Genomic DNA, 12,874 nt, shown 5'->3' with positions numbered 1-12,874 from the left:
GCGAGAGAAGGAGGCACCAAAGGGAAGGATCACCAGGGGTGAGGGGCGGCCGGCTCCCACGCCCACGAGAGAGGGGCCTCACTCATCTCACGCTATCTGTCTTTGATCGTGACGGAGCTGCTTGTCCACACAGCAGTAGAGTTTTAGCAGGATTGTCGTTTCCTCACCGAGTTTCATGATTAGGTGTGCCATGGGCTAGTAGAAATTTAGCTACAGATGTTGTGTGGATCGGCTGATCGGGTATGCGAATATATTGGATAGCGGTTTGGCCAACTGTTGGAGTAGATTTTTTTTCTAATTACAACTATGTAAGAAGTTGTCAAAGAAGACACCATCATAGGAGATGTGGTTTCTAGACACGTCTCCAAGTCATAGGAGACACGTATTAACAACCCGCATCTCTATGCGTCTGTCAAAACTCCCATAAATAATCCGCGTCTCCTATGTACTTATATAGGAGACGTGTGTTTGTAAACCCGCGTCTCCAATGAGTTCATCAGACATAGGAGACGCGGGTACTCAACACGTGTCTCCTTTGTGGGGGAAGAAAAGGAGACATGCTTTTAAAAAGTGTGTCTCCTATTATGTATAGTCTGGATCCGAATGTTCATGTAGTCTAGTTAACTCTCTCGCGTCCATGCCCCCACCACCCCACCGGCCCCCTTCTCTCTCCGAGTCTTCGATCTCTCTCTCTCTCCCTCCCCCAATCCTCATCTCATATTCCCATCTCCCTCTCCACCTCCCCCACCGCCGCAGCCTCCTCTCCTCCCGTCCGCCACAGCCTCCCCTCCTCTTGCTGCCCCGGCGCTGCCTCCTCCCCTCCTCCCCCGCCTCCTCCCTCCGCGGTGGCGTGCAGGCATGCGTGCAGAGATGCGGTGGCGCGGCGAGGATGAGGCAGCTTGCAGGACGAGGAGTGGTGGCTTGGATGGGGTGGCGGGCGGGGTGAGGAGCGGCGCACGGATCCGCGAGGCATAAGGCTAGGTATTGGAGCAGTGGCAGTGGCACATCGCTCTGCCCCCTGCCGCGCTGACCTGGCGCGGTGGCTCGACTGCTTCAATCTGCGGCGGCGGCCCGGCCGCTCTGCCCCGGATGTGTTGACCTGCTATAGCTACCCGGCCGCATTTACCCGCAAGCCAACCAGAAGTCAAGGTTCGATCCCTTTACCCTCTTCCTCACCCTCGTGTCTTCTTTTTCTGATACAACCTGGGATCTGGTGTGACATGGGTGCGTTAGGCTAGGGACAAGTACTAGCCTTTGTTTGTGCTAGTTCTTTAGATATTCCAAGGACTCGTAGATGTGGAAGTTCCTTTTGTTGAGGTTTCAAGAGAAGAACATATCAAAGGAAGTTCTCCCTGTCACAAGTCTTAGCAATGTTAGGGAACAATGGAATCTGGAAGTTCATTCTTTTTTCATAAATTTTCATGCATTGTGTTTCTACGCTTTAGAAACATCGAAAAGTATGTTGACAGCCCTGTTCTATGGTAACAACAGATGTGGGTGCATAGATAGTTGAACATTGAAGCTTTATGCTTCCCCTCTAAACTTGGAGAAAGTGCACTGTGTGCATAATAGGGCGTGTGCATAATAGGGCCTGTTTGGCATGGATCTAGAGTTGAACTCCACCAACTCCAACCAATTTTCTAGCCAAACACCTCAGCTCCAAAACTCCATGGAGTGGCCCCAACTCTGGAGCTATAGTGCAAATGGGCTTGGAGTTTTGGAACACCTCTTTTGCAACTCCAGAACCCTCAAATATGGACCTAGACGTGGAGTTCTAGGTTAATTACCCACCAATGCCACCCGTACATTCAAAAAACAATTTGTTTCTTTCTTTCCCCAACCTTGCCATCTGCCTCCCGTCGCGAGCCCCCACCCACCCACCCTCGCTACCGCACCTCCCTCCCCCACCACACACCCTTGCAGGTGCCCGTGGGTCTCCTCCCCAACCTCGGCTCTCTCCACCCGCTGCTCTCATCCCCGGCCTCGGCTCCCTCCCCACCCACGCCTTCCTCCCCCACCGCCGCCTCCTGCGGCTCTTCTCCCTGACCGAGGAGTGAGGCGTCACCGCCACCTGCGGCACCAATTCTGACAATGAGGCGTGTTGATGCTTGGCGCCCGGCCAAGGACGCTTGGCGCCAGTCGCGCGGGAGCAGACAAGCAGGAGCAGGCCTTCCTCGTGGTCAGAATCGTTCGTGGCAGTTGAGCTGCGCTGTTGTGCTGCGTGTGGCTAGCCTCCAGCATGTTGTCAAATTGCCTGGAAAAACCTATCTGTACGGACGGAACTTGGATGTGGTTGTGCATTCCGTACAGGATGCGGCGGCGTGGGGTGGCGGTGGTACTAGGCATCGCTCACCTGTGCGCGGAGGGGAGGATAGGAGTACTTGTCGGACCGAAACAAGAGCAGAGCTAGTGAGCTTGAGCTTCCTGCCCGAGACAAGGTGCCCGAGGGATCATGATCGGATTCGTTCTGCCCTAAGGCGGCCGACAACGATGACGGACCCATCAGTCAGCGGCGTCGTGTCTGCTCTATTTTTCTTTTGTCTTGCCTGCGCTTGAATTCTTGGACATGGCATGGACAAATGAATAGACAAGGGATCGGCAGTTCAATAGGGCCAAACTACAGGAATATTGATGATTGCAGCGATCGATTGCATCCTCTCCTCTTGCTGCCGAGCAATCAAGAAAAACAAGATAGCTGTCCTCTTGCTACCTAGCTTTTCCATAGATCAATCAACCGAGTGCCACCCTCCGTGCAGCGTGGGAGGGGGAGGAGAAGATAAGGCAGAAAAAGAAAAATAAGGAAAAATGAGCATGACATGTAGGTCCCATGAAACAAGAGTAACGATGGCAATACACCCTGAAAACCATATTTTTTGGAGTTGAGAACACCCTCATAGCCAAACACCACATTTAGACAGCTCCAATTCCACTCAGAGCTAGCTTCACCTATAGTTTCAGAGTGGAGCTGCTCCAAGCAGAGTTGGAGCCATGCCAAACAGGCCCTAAATAGGGATAGCAGCATCTGCTCCAAAATTCTACCACTGGACATACTTGATGCACTATGGAATCAGAATAATAGGTTAGTCTAGCGCACAATGCAATTTCTATATATTGTTGCCTCCTGTTGCTGGATGGATGGGTCTTCAACATAACAACTTCTAATAATTAGTTGAATGGGCACTACTGGAAAACAAGCCCTTAGTACCGATTGAAAACCGGCATAGGTCCCGATTCTTCAACCGGTATACTAGGGAACCGAGACTGAGTCTCGGCTTTATGCACCAGGTATTTTACCTGGTGCATAAGGCAACCTTAGGTGGAGCCGCCACGTTGGCGCAAGCTAGTAGCCCCTTAGGTACCGGTTGGTCTTTCCAACCAATACCAAAGGGTTTTCCCCAGTTTTCACAAATCCTGTTCTATTTAAATTGTTTATTACTGTTTATGCTTGCAGAATTGCTACGCGTACCTAAGCTATACACTACTATACGTCCATTAGTTGCGTTCGTGTGAAAATAAAGTATGAAAATAAATAAATATCGTTGACAATCATGTAATTAAGTTATCTAGACATAATAATTTTTACAAGTATACAAATGTCACGATTACAAGTTTTAAGCCCTCACGACGTCAATGTGGATGCTACTCTATTAATACGGCCTTCATGGTAGAACTCACCTTTAGGATCCAGGATCTCCCTCATAATGAATCCTATGGAGTTGCTCCGACACAGCATCAATCCTATCGACATGTAGAACTACATCCTTTATTTCCATCATCTATCATTTCAAAAAATAAAGCTCGATATATTAGTTCATCGCATCAGAATAATTATAAACGTACTTATGAACGGTTTGTGCATACTCTTAGGTCCTCCGTCATATACTTCTCGAAATGGGTCAGTGATGAGGATATCCCATGATGGATACACCCGAGATTTGGTCTTCTACGAGTTACAAGTCGTCACCAACTTGGTCTTCACGTCCAGTTTGGACTCAGCCGACCACCTTGAATGGAAACGCAGATATCTCCTTCATACAACATCAAAATGAGGCATTCTTTGATGCGTCGGAAAGAAGACAATGCAAGCTTTCTTTTGGTTTTGATTCAAGCTCTAGAAGTTTCAGGGACCATTCTGTGTCCCACGACAAGTTGTTGCGTCACCTATTTTGGGCCAAATCAGCCTTGTATCGTGTTGGGCCTTAAGCCCAGGTTGAGAACGTCCCCACCTGGTCGCCCTCAACCTAGGATGTCCCCCATTCAGTATAAACTCAGTAGCAGCCACCACATTAGGGTTTGGATTTTGTTTAGTTCTAGTTTTCCATTGAGAAACAGACATCTTCATTGTAACTGTGTCGTCGAGTCCTTTTGCTGTGAATCAGGGCCCCCATTCTTGTTCTTCACCACTGTGGTGATTAGTCCTTTTGTGATCAGAGCTTGAACCCCATACTTGTCTTTGCTTCATGCACATCCGCAATTTCAGATTGCGTGGTTATACTTTCTTGCTTGTGTTCTTCGATTCGCTTGCAGGATTAACCTTCTTGGCGAGGTCAATCAAGTTGTGCTTGGTTGATAACCAACAGAGTAGCAGTGTAACAGTTGCAGGGGTTCGAATCGTGTCTGATTAGAAGCCCAGATCGCGAACATGGAGTTTCCACCAATCGAAACTATCGTACCTATCGGAAGATCGGGCTAGTGCTACATCAGTTAGGGTGTGCATGAAATCACATACATAGTACCCACACCAATTATTTCCTTTTTCTTATCTCGAACACTATAGGAGGAATAAATTAGGTATACAATATTTGTGTATGCGTATACATAACACCAGATGAGATATGCAAAATGGTAACGACCCCACATACCGGAAAGTCCATTCTAGCAGACAATTGATCCTTCCATTCACCTTGGCCTTTGTACTTTTTCACAAATTTTTTCCATTCTAGCGTAAAAATATATTCGATGTTTAATTGATCCAAAAATAAAAATGATTTTCTTGTGAAAATTAAACTTACCTATTCAATGGGTCTATAATGTGTTGGATGTCCAACTGTGGTCTCCTCTTCGAGTTGAACACTATAAGTTTGCTACACTCCACAGAAATTACGAGCAAAATCCAATAAAAGCTGCACATATAGATATATAAGCATATATACATGTATTAGACTTAACATGTATTTAGAAAAAGAAAAGAGTTACGAGTCAATCAAGACTTACTCGAAGTTGTAGGGTAGGAGTATATAGGGTTTGTAGTGTTGCTTATCTAGGGCATTGAACATGTTAACACACATTTCTTGATATCTTGTCCGTATATTTTCCTCATTGATAACCATGGGATTCATGAAGCCCACCTGATGCTGCCATCCTTTAGTTAGACATCTTTGAAGCTCCATACTACACGATACAATATAAATTAGATAGTACACAAAGAATATGGTGCTGGTTAATAAATTGTATTAATCTACAGATTAGTCGATACTTATAGGATCCAGATGGTGTTGAGAGAGATGTCGAGGGCATCTCGACGGTATATTGCATGCACATCTTCGAAGTTCACCCAAAAGTCATCCTCCCTAGTGAAGAAATCATGGTTGTGATACTTAACTCCAAACATCTGCTTCGAGTCTTTTTCCTTCGACATTGGCAAGTATCATCTATGGAATCTGTGCATCTGCGTGCCTAGATTGATCTCCTCATCTTTGGTGACAAAAGGTTTTCCAAACTCGTATGGAAGACCTACAACTTGAGCTACTGGGATATCTTCTTGCCCGGCCGCCCGCGTATAGGTAAATCCTGTTTCTTGTATAAATTTCATCGCATGTTTCTCTTTATCCGTCTGCACCCTGAGGGGCTCAAGGATTTTCTTTTCTATGCCAAGCTGAGAAATGGTCTTCCCACATTTCTTCATTTTCTGATGGGCCTTTATCAGCATACGATCAAAGTCTGAGGCTAGTTTTACCTATCTCTTGGCGACGGCGCTCAAGCAATCATAGAACTTTGCTGCCAATATTGCATCTACTGGCACCCTCTTCTCTAGTACTTTAGGTTTGCAATGATCTGTCACCGCTTTGCACGTGTGCTCTGCCAGTTCCTTGTCGGTCATCTTATAAGCTAATTTCTTCTTAGGGCCTATTTTCTTCATGACAACCTTCCGCTTCTATGACCGCTAGGTATCTTTGGTTTGTGGACCGCTGGCATGTTCTCTTGAGGCTCATCCCAGGGGCCGCCGTGGATGCGCAGCTGCTATGTCGCTGAGAGGCCGGGCTAATCACAACATCCGGTTGCGCTCCAATGGCCTGTTGCTGACTTAAAGCAACCGCCACTGCCTGTTGGACCCTTGCGTCCATCTCATTTTCTAGTTGTTGCACTTTTCTGGTCATATCATCTTTTAAGGCACGAAGTTTGTCCTCCTGTTCTGTCTTTCTTTTGTGATGAGTCTTGTACATGCTATCTCCAGCCCAAGCAACTTTCCATGGGACCACGCTGATGCCGTGAGCTCGTCCAGGGTGTTCGGGATTCTGTAAGGCCCTGGTTAGCTCATTGTTCTCCCTATGAGGCTTGAATGTTCCTTCTTTGGCCTCTTGTATTGCTAGGACCAAATTCTAGCCACTTCTTCCATTGCCAAGGGCACCACGAAAGTACCATTCTCTTGGTTAAGTGTGACACCATTAGCAAACAACCACTGCTTCGATCTTTTTGGCCAGTCCCAAGTCACCAGCTGGATACCTCTATCCATGAGGTCCTGCTCCATCTTCTACCATTTCTGAATCACCAACACCGTCCATCTTAGCTGAAACCCTAAGATATCAAAGATAAACAAATTAGCAAGTTTGTGTTTGTGTGTGTGAGAGAGAGAGTGTGTGTGTGTGGGAGTGTATGTGTGTTTGTGTGTGTGTTTATGTGTGAGTGTTAGTGAGTGTGTGAGTGTGTGTGTGTGAGAGTGTAAGTGTGTGTATGTGTGTTTGTGTGTGTGTTTATGTGTGAGTGTTAGAGAGTGTGTTTGTGTGTGTATGTGTGAGAGTGTGTGTGCGTGTGTGCGTTATTGAGTGTGTGTGTGTGTGAGTGAGTGAGTGAGTGAGTGAGTGTTAGTGAGTGTGTGTTTGTGTGTGAGCGAGTGAGTGTATATGTGTGAGTGTTTGTGAGAGTGTCTATGTGTGTGTGTGAGTGTTAGTGTGTTTGTGTGTGTGTGAGTGTTAGTGAGTGTGTGAGTGTCATAATTGAGGAACAAAAGAAAAACTAAATAGAAACCTACACTAAAGGTGTAATATATATATATATACATACATCTTTGAATAGATGTACATATATGCATAAAACAACTAAACTAGATTCGTAAAATAAAACACATATATGCATAATTAAAAAACCTAATTAATCCCTAACCAAAACAAATAAAACCCTAACTAAATAAACCTAAATCAATGTAATTTAGAATCATCATAACTAAATCCACAAATAAAAAACCCTAACTAAACCCTAATCAAAAACAAAAACATAACTAATTAAACTAAAAAAAGAGCCGGCAGTTTATATGTTAGGATGGCGGCGACAGTGGCGGGGGCGGCGCGGTGCAGAGGCCGAGGTGAGGTGCGGCCTGTGGCAGAACCAACCTGAATTACACCGGCTCAAGTACGCAAGTCCACTCTCAAGGGCTCCAACATACTTCAAATGGTGTAATCCCTTGGCCTGTCGGGTAACGTCCCGATAAACCACCAAATGCAGGATCAAACAAGGTACCTCGCACGAAGGCGAGTCTAGAGATACAATCACCAATATATTTTATATCATAGGCATTTAAATCACATGAGTGTTCAAAAGTGACATAAGTTCCCAACTGATGGAAATTATTACAAAACAGTTTAAGGTTTCAAGTCATGGCAGCGGAGTTTAAAACATGGTCACTGTACATGTCGCCAATACACACATCATGCTGAGCCCTGGCATGATATCACTCGGTATGATCAGTGTTGGCCGGGAACGGGTCCCATTCCACGGACCAACCATCGGGCAGAGCATAAGGCCATGGTACAGGTAGAGCAGAGTCCTCAGGGGGATTACCTAGAACAAAATCATAATGCAAGACTGAGTGTTCTAATACTCAGCAAGGCTTACCCGTTTCATGGTATACTTAGCCATGTAACTAGACTTATGAGGGCTTTAATGGTTGTGGATAAAGTTTTCTGCTGAAAAGCAACAAAGAGTAGATCCTTAATTTCAACTTTTAGCTTTCAAGTTCTATGTGATTATCCGTTCTAGATAAGCACCTATAGCTATTCAGGCATGGTAAAATCTTTAGCCAAACATCATCTTTGATAACCATAAAGTTGCTCTTGTTACTCTATGTGGCAAAGGGATCAAGCAGTCTCAATCTCCATGAGAAACGGACAATTCCTGAATCGAATTTCAGCCTTGCAAGGGTAAACCTAACTCACATGCTTGGAACATCCAACGATTGTTCCGAAGCAACCATTTGCATTTCATTCCAACTCGTGGATCAAATCCACCACAAGCGACTGCAGGACCGTACGCACATCCAATGTGCAGGACGTACGTCTGTAGTGCGACTACACGACCATACTCCTGGTTGCCCTGCAACACGTATTCCCACATGTCGAAGTGAGTAACAGGAAAAACCAAATACGAGTGGTGGGAGGTATGTCCACTCCTCGAGCCGATTCGTTACTAGGCTTACCGCTTACCATATTTCGCGGCATGTGGCTAGTACTTTCAAACGCTTAACCACCGCTCACACTGCGACCTTAACCAAATTCACCAACACAGACGGGGTATCACCTCAACCATGATACCTCACATAAATCCCGTCCATCAACCTTATAGTGATTACAGGAATGTAAACATTGCAACTCCTATATCGCGCGAGTGACAGGAAATCACCCAACTTCTACCGGTCCTATTAGCAGAGCATCTATTCGATATGGACTAAGGTGCAATACATAGGTTCCTAGGATTCGTGCATCTAGGGTTCCATTTCATCTCCTAGACTTAATGCAAGATATAACATATAAGTATAAGATTGCATAATGTAGTAATTTGAAATACTATGTTATGCACCGGGGCTTGCCTTCTTGAAGCGTCCCCCCATCAGGGAAGACTTAAAAGTATTGCTTTATCAGTCCCAGGAGGCTGATAACACTTTTATTACATCAGATGGTACATCACCGTACAACTCTGCGCGGTAATGGGCAGTGAAGCGCCACTATCGCGAGGATTACAACTAAAACCCACACCACTACACTAGCTACGAAAAGGGAATCATCAGGGTCTTGCGCCATGCGGAACTCCAACGGTGGCCTTAACCAGAAGCAAGACTGGGTGCAGGACGAAACCCTACTCGACGTCTTCGGGGATGTAGTCGGGATCTTCCACTGTAAAAGTAAGAATGGGGTGAGTACAAACATACTCAGCAAGTCCAATCGCACCCACGGAGGGGTATAACAGAAATCAATGCACAGGACAATCCAAGGATAAGGTTATGGTTCATTTGCGGAGAACTTAGTTGTATGCAAAGGTTTGTTTTAAAAACATTTCCAAAACGAGTTTTCTAATACCAAGGAGCACACGACGTAGATCCACACAGGATTCAAGTTTTAGACCGCTACCGGACTCCCCGTCCGCCGTAGCACACGGCACAACTGCCGGACACTTTCCAAACAACTCACACCAGCCCAACCATTCCCGGAGAGAAACACTAGTTATGTGACCACACCGTAACTTGCCCAATACCGTGGGCATGGCTATTCAAATAGATTTTAACTCTGCAGAGGTGTGCAACTTTACCCACAGGTGGGGTACCACAGCACGATCACCTTAGTGTCGGTGCGGATCCAACGAAGCCATTACCCACCTTAGCTAGTCCTGACTAGCCACCATGGGATCCATCAACGGGTCGTTCGACCTATCTCCGAGGTTCAACCGGGGCATAAGTCACACAGAGCTTATCCCTTCTCCTTGATCACCCGTTGCTCTCAGCTCTCCTGATGGCTATCCGGCTAACTAGTGGGATTTATGCTAAGCCGTTGCCCATACAAGGTCAAGTGGTTTGCACGACAGGTGAGATGACACATCAACTCGGTCCTTAGGGGTGACAAGATGGATATCTCCCTTCCTCGCTCAACCACACAGGTACGAGCACACCAATGGCAATTCATACAGGAATGCCATCCATCCCATCTAACTCGTCTTTCAAACCACATTTTATCCCTTCCCACACACACACATTTTCTTTATAAAATCAGGTGGTCAAGGTAGGGTTATCTCAAACAAGGGTGGCTATCCTACCATGTTTTCAGCACACAAAACCATGCAATTTTATAAAACAGGCCACTGGGTTGTGTTTATAAAAACTAGGACAAAAACATGCATCAAAGGGCGGGATTGAACTTGCCATCGTCAAGTCCTTGCGGGAGGTCCTGATCGAAGTACTGTCCCTCGGGTTCGGGGTCGCAGAACTGGTCCTCGTTCACTTGATCACACTCGGGAACTTCCTCGTTCACTCCGTGTCCTACGACGCAAACAAACAGGCACACAATCAAGCGAAAGAACTAAAAGCTTTTATCATTGAGCTTGAATCGGAAATAATTTAGTTACGGAGGTAGGGGTAATATTTTTGGGTGGTTTCTTAATGGCATGGCTAGAACTATACTAGAAAGGGCGTGGTAAAGTTTCGGGTCGATCGGAGATCGTTTGGCGCATAAAATGACGAGTTAAAGATGGTTTCCGGGGTTAAACGGGGGTCCAGGGACTTGTTCATAATTATCCGGAAGGAGTAAGGATCTATTTGCGAATCCTAGAAATACTCAGGGCACGCTAAAGGGTGTCGGTTTTGTTTAGGTTTATGTAATGGGGGTTTGGTTTGAAATGCTAGAAAGAGTAGGTCTTTTTAGCAAAACGGAGCAAATAGGGGGAGCGAGGGGTTCTTTTGGGGTAATACAGGAAAAGAGGGGGGGGCCTCGGGCAAAATTGCCCTTCTCCTTCCTCTCCCCCGTGCAGAACAGAGGAGGGGGGAGGGGGCGCCGGCGGCGGCCAAATCCGGCCGGCCCGGGGTTCGATGGCGGTCCGGGGGTGGGGGAAAAGGGAGAGGGGGGGCACGGGGATTCCATCCCCGGTCTCACCTTGGGCTGAGGTGGAGCGAGGGAGCGTGACGACGGGAGCGGGCGGCGGCGGTGCCGGTGGCTCGGCGGGGCGGCGCTGGGAGCTTGGAAGGCGGCGGGCGGTGGCGGTGGAGGCCGTGGGGGAACGAGGAGCGGGGCAGGGGCCTATTTATAGGCGGGTTGAGGCGGTGAGGAGGCGGGGTCGTGCGGTGGCTCGGCGGGCGCCATTAATGGCATTTTGGCCGCTCGCGGCCGTCGTGGCGCGGTGGCGAGGGCCGAGGCGTCGCACGTGGGGGAGTGCTGTGCGGCCACAGTGGCGGCGAAGCGACGGCGCGCGCGGCGGGGCGGGACGCGGCAGCGGCGAGCGGCGCGGCACGCGCGGGACCGGGCGCGCGCGTGTGCGCTCGGCGCGACGAGGCGCGGGCCGAAGCGGGGGCGCGAGCGGTGGCCGGCACGGCGCGGCGCGCGGCCACGCGCTGAGCGTGCGCGTGCGTCGCGGCATGACCGGGGCGAGGCCCGCGCGCGGCGCGGACAGGGCCGGTGCGGTGGCTCGGCCGTGCGCGTGCAAGCGACGGTCGGCACGGCGGTTGGCGCGGCACGTGGTGCACGCGTGGGGCGCGCGTGCGTGGGCACGGGCGGCCGAGCCCAGGGGCGTGCGTGCGCGCGAGGGGAGGGAGGTGGCCGTGGCTCGGGAGCCGGGCGGTGCTCGGGAGCAGGGGAAAGGGGAAAAGAGAAGGGAGGAGGAGGGAGGAGAAGAAAAAGGAAAAAAGGAAAAGGGAAGAAAGGAAAAGAAAGAAAGGAAGAGGAAGAGAGATTGGGAAGAAAAGAAAAGAAATAGGAGAGAGAGAGAAAAAGGGAAAAGATGGAGGAGGGAGAGAGGGGCGCGTCGGCGACCACGGCCGGTCGGCCACGCGCGCGCGGCATTCGCGCGCTGCGCGGGGAGAAAGAATCGCGCCGGAGCTGATCGCGGAAAGGCGGTCGCGCGTGAGCGGTGCGGGATGGGACAGCGATCAGGTTCGGTGTCGGTCAGAAGGGGTTAGGGCTAGGGTCCTGATGACGAAGAGTTTTTAAACGAAGCACTCTAGCGCGTGATTTAATTTGGTGAATTTTCAGGGCGTCACACTTCTTGAGTGGGGTTGGGGGCAGGAGTGTCAAAGTGTTCCGAACTTTGGTTCGGAGCTTCAGTTAAACTTCCGACGACGTTCTTGGGGTCTTCAGAAATTTCCACTTCTTGATCCGGGATCAGTTCGTAGTCTCCATCGGCAAGAGTAGTTGAGTCTATATGATATGCAAAGATGTAGTTTAATGGATGCATATACTTTTATTTTATTTTTTAATAAAGTTACAATCCAATGGAAATACAGTTTACTCATCACACGTATCATTTACTCTTCTACTGGGCAGTCATTAATCGGGTATAAATCAACCTAATTAGCTACACTAGACAGCATGTTTTATTTTTACAAAATAAACTACCATGGTTGAAACTTCTATTAATTATAGATTAAACTAGGTCTAAGCTACTACAAATTTATCAAGATTTTATCTCCATTGAAATTATGCCACAAGAATAAGTGACATTAGCACTAATATGTTAAAAGTTATTTATGGTTATAGATGTATACAAGATTTTGTTCTGGATTTTTGTGAACAGGTTGCACTACTCAAGAATCACACTTCAAAATATTTTCATAATTATTAAGTATTTATAGCTGCAGATATTAAATACACAATATAAATATTATCCATGATTAAACTCACACGTT

Source organism: Panicum hallii, chromosome 9 (assembly GCF_002211085.1).
Source record: "Panicum hallii strain FIL2 chromosome 9, PHallii_v3.1, whole genome shotgun sequence".
Classification (NCBI taxonomy): Eukaryota; Viridiplantae; Streptophyta; class Magnoliopsida; order Poales; family Poaceae; genus Panicum; species Panicum hallii.
This window is presented reverse-complemented; position numbering follows the sequence as displayed.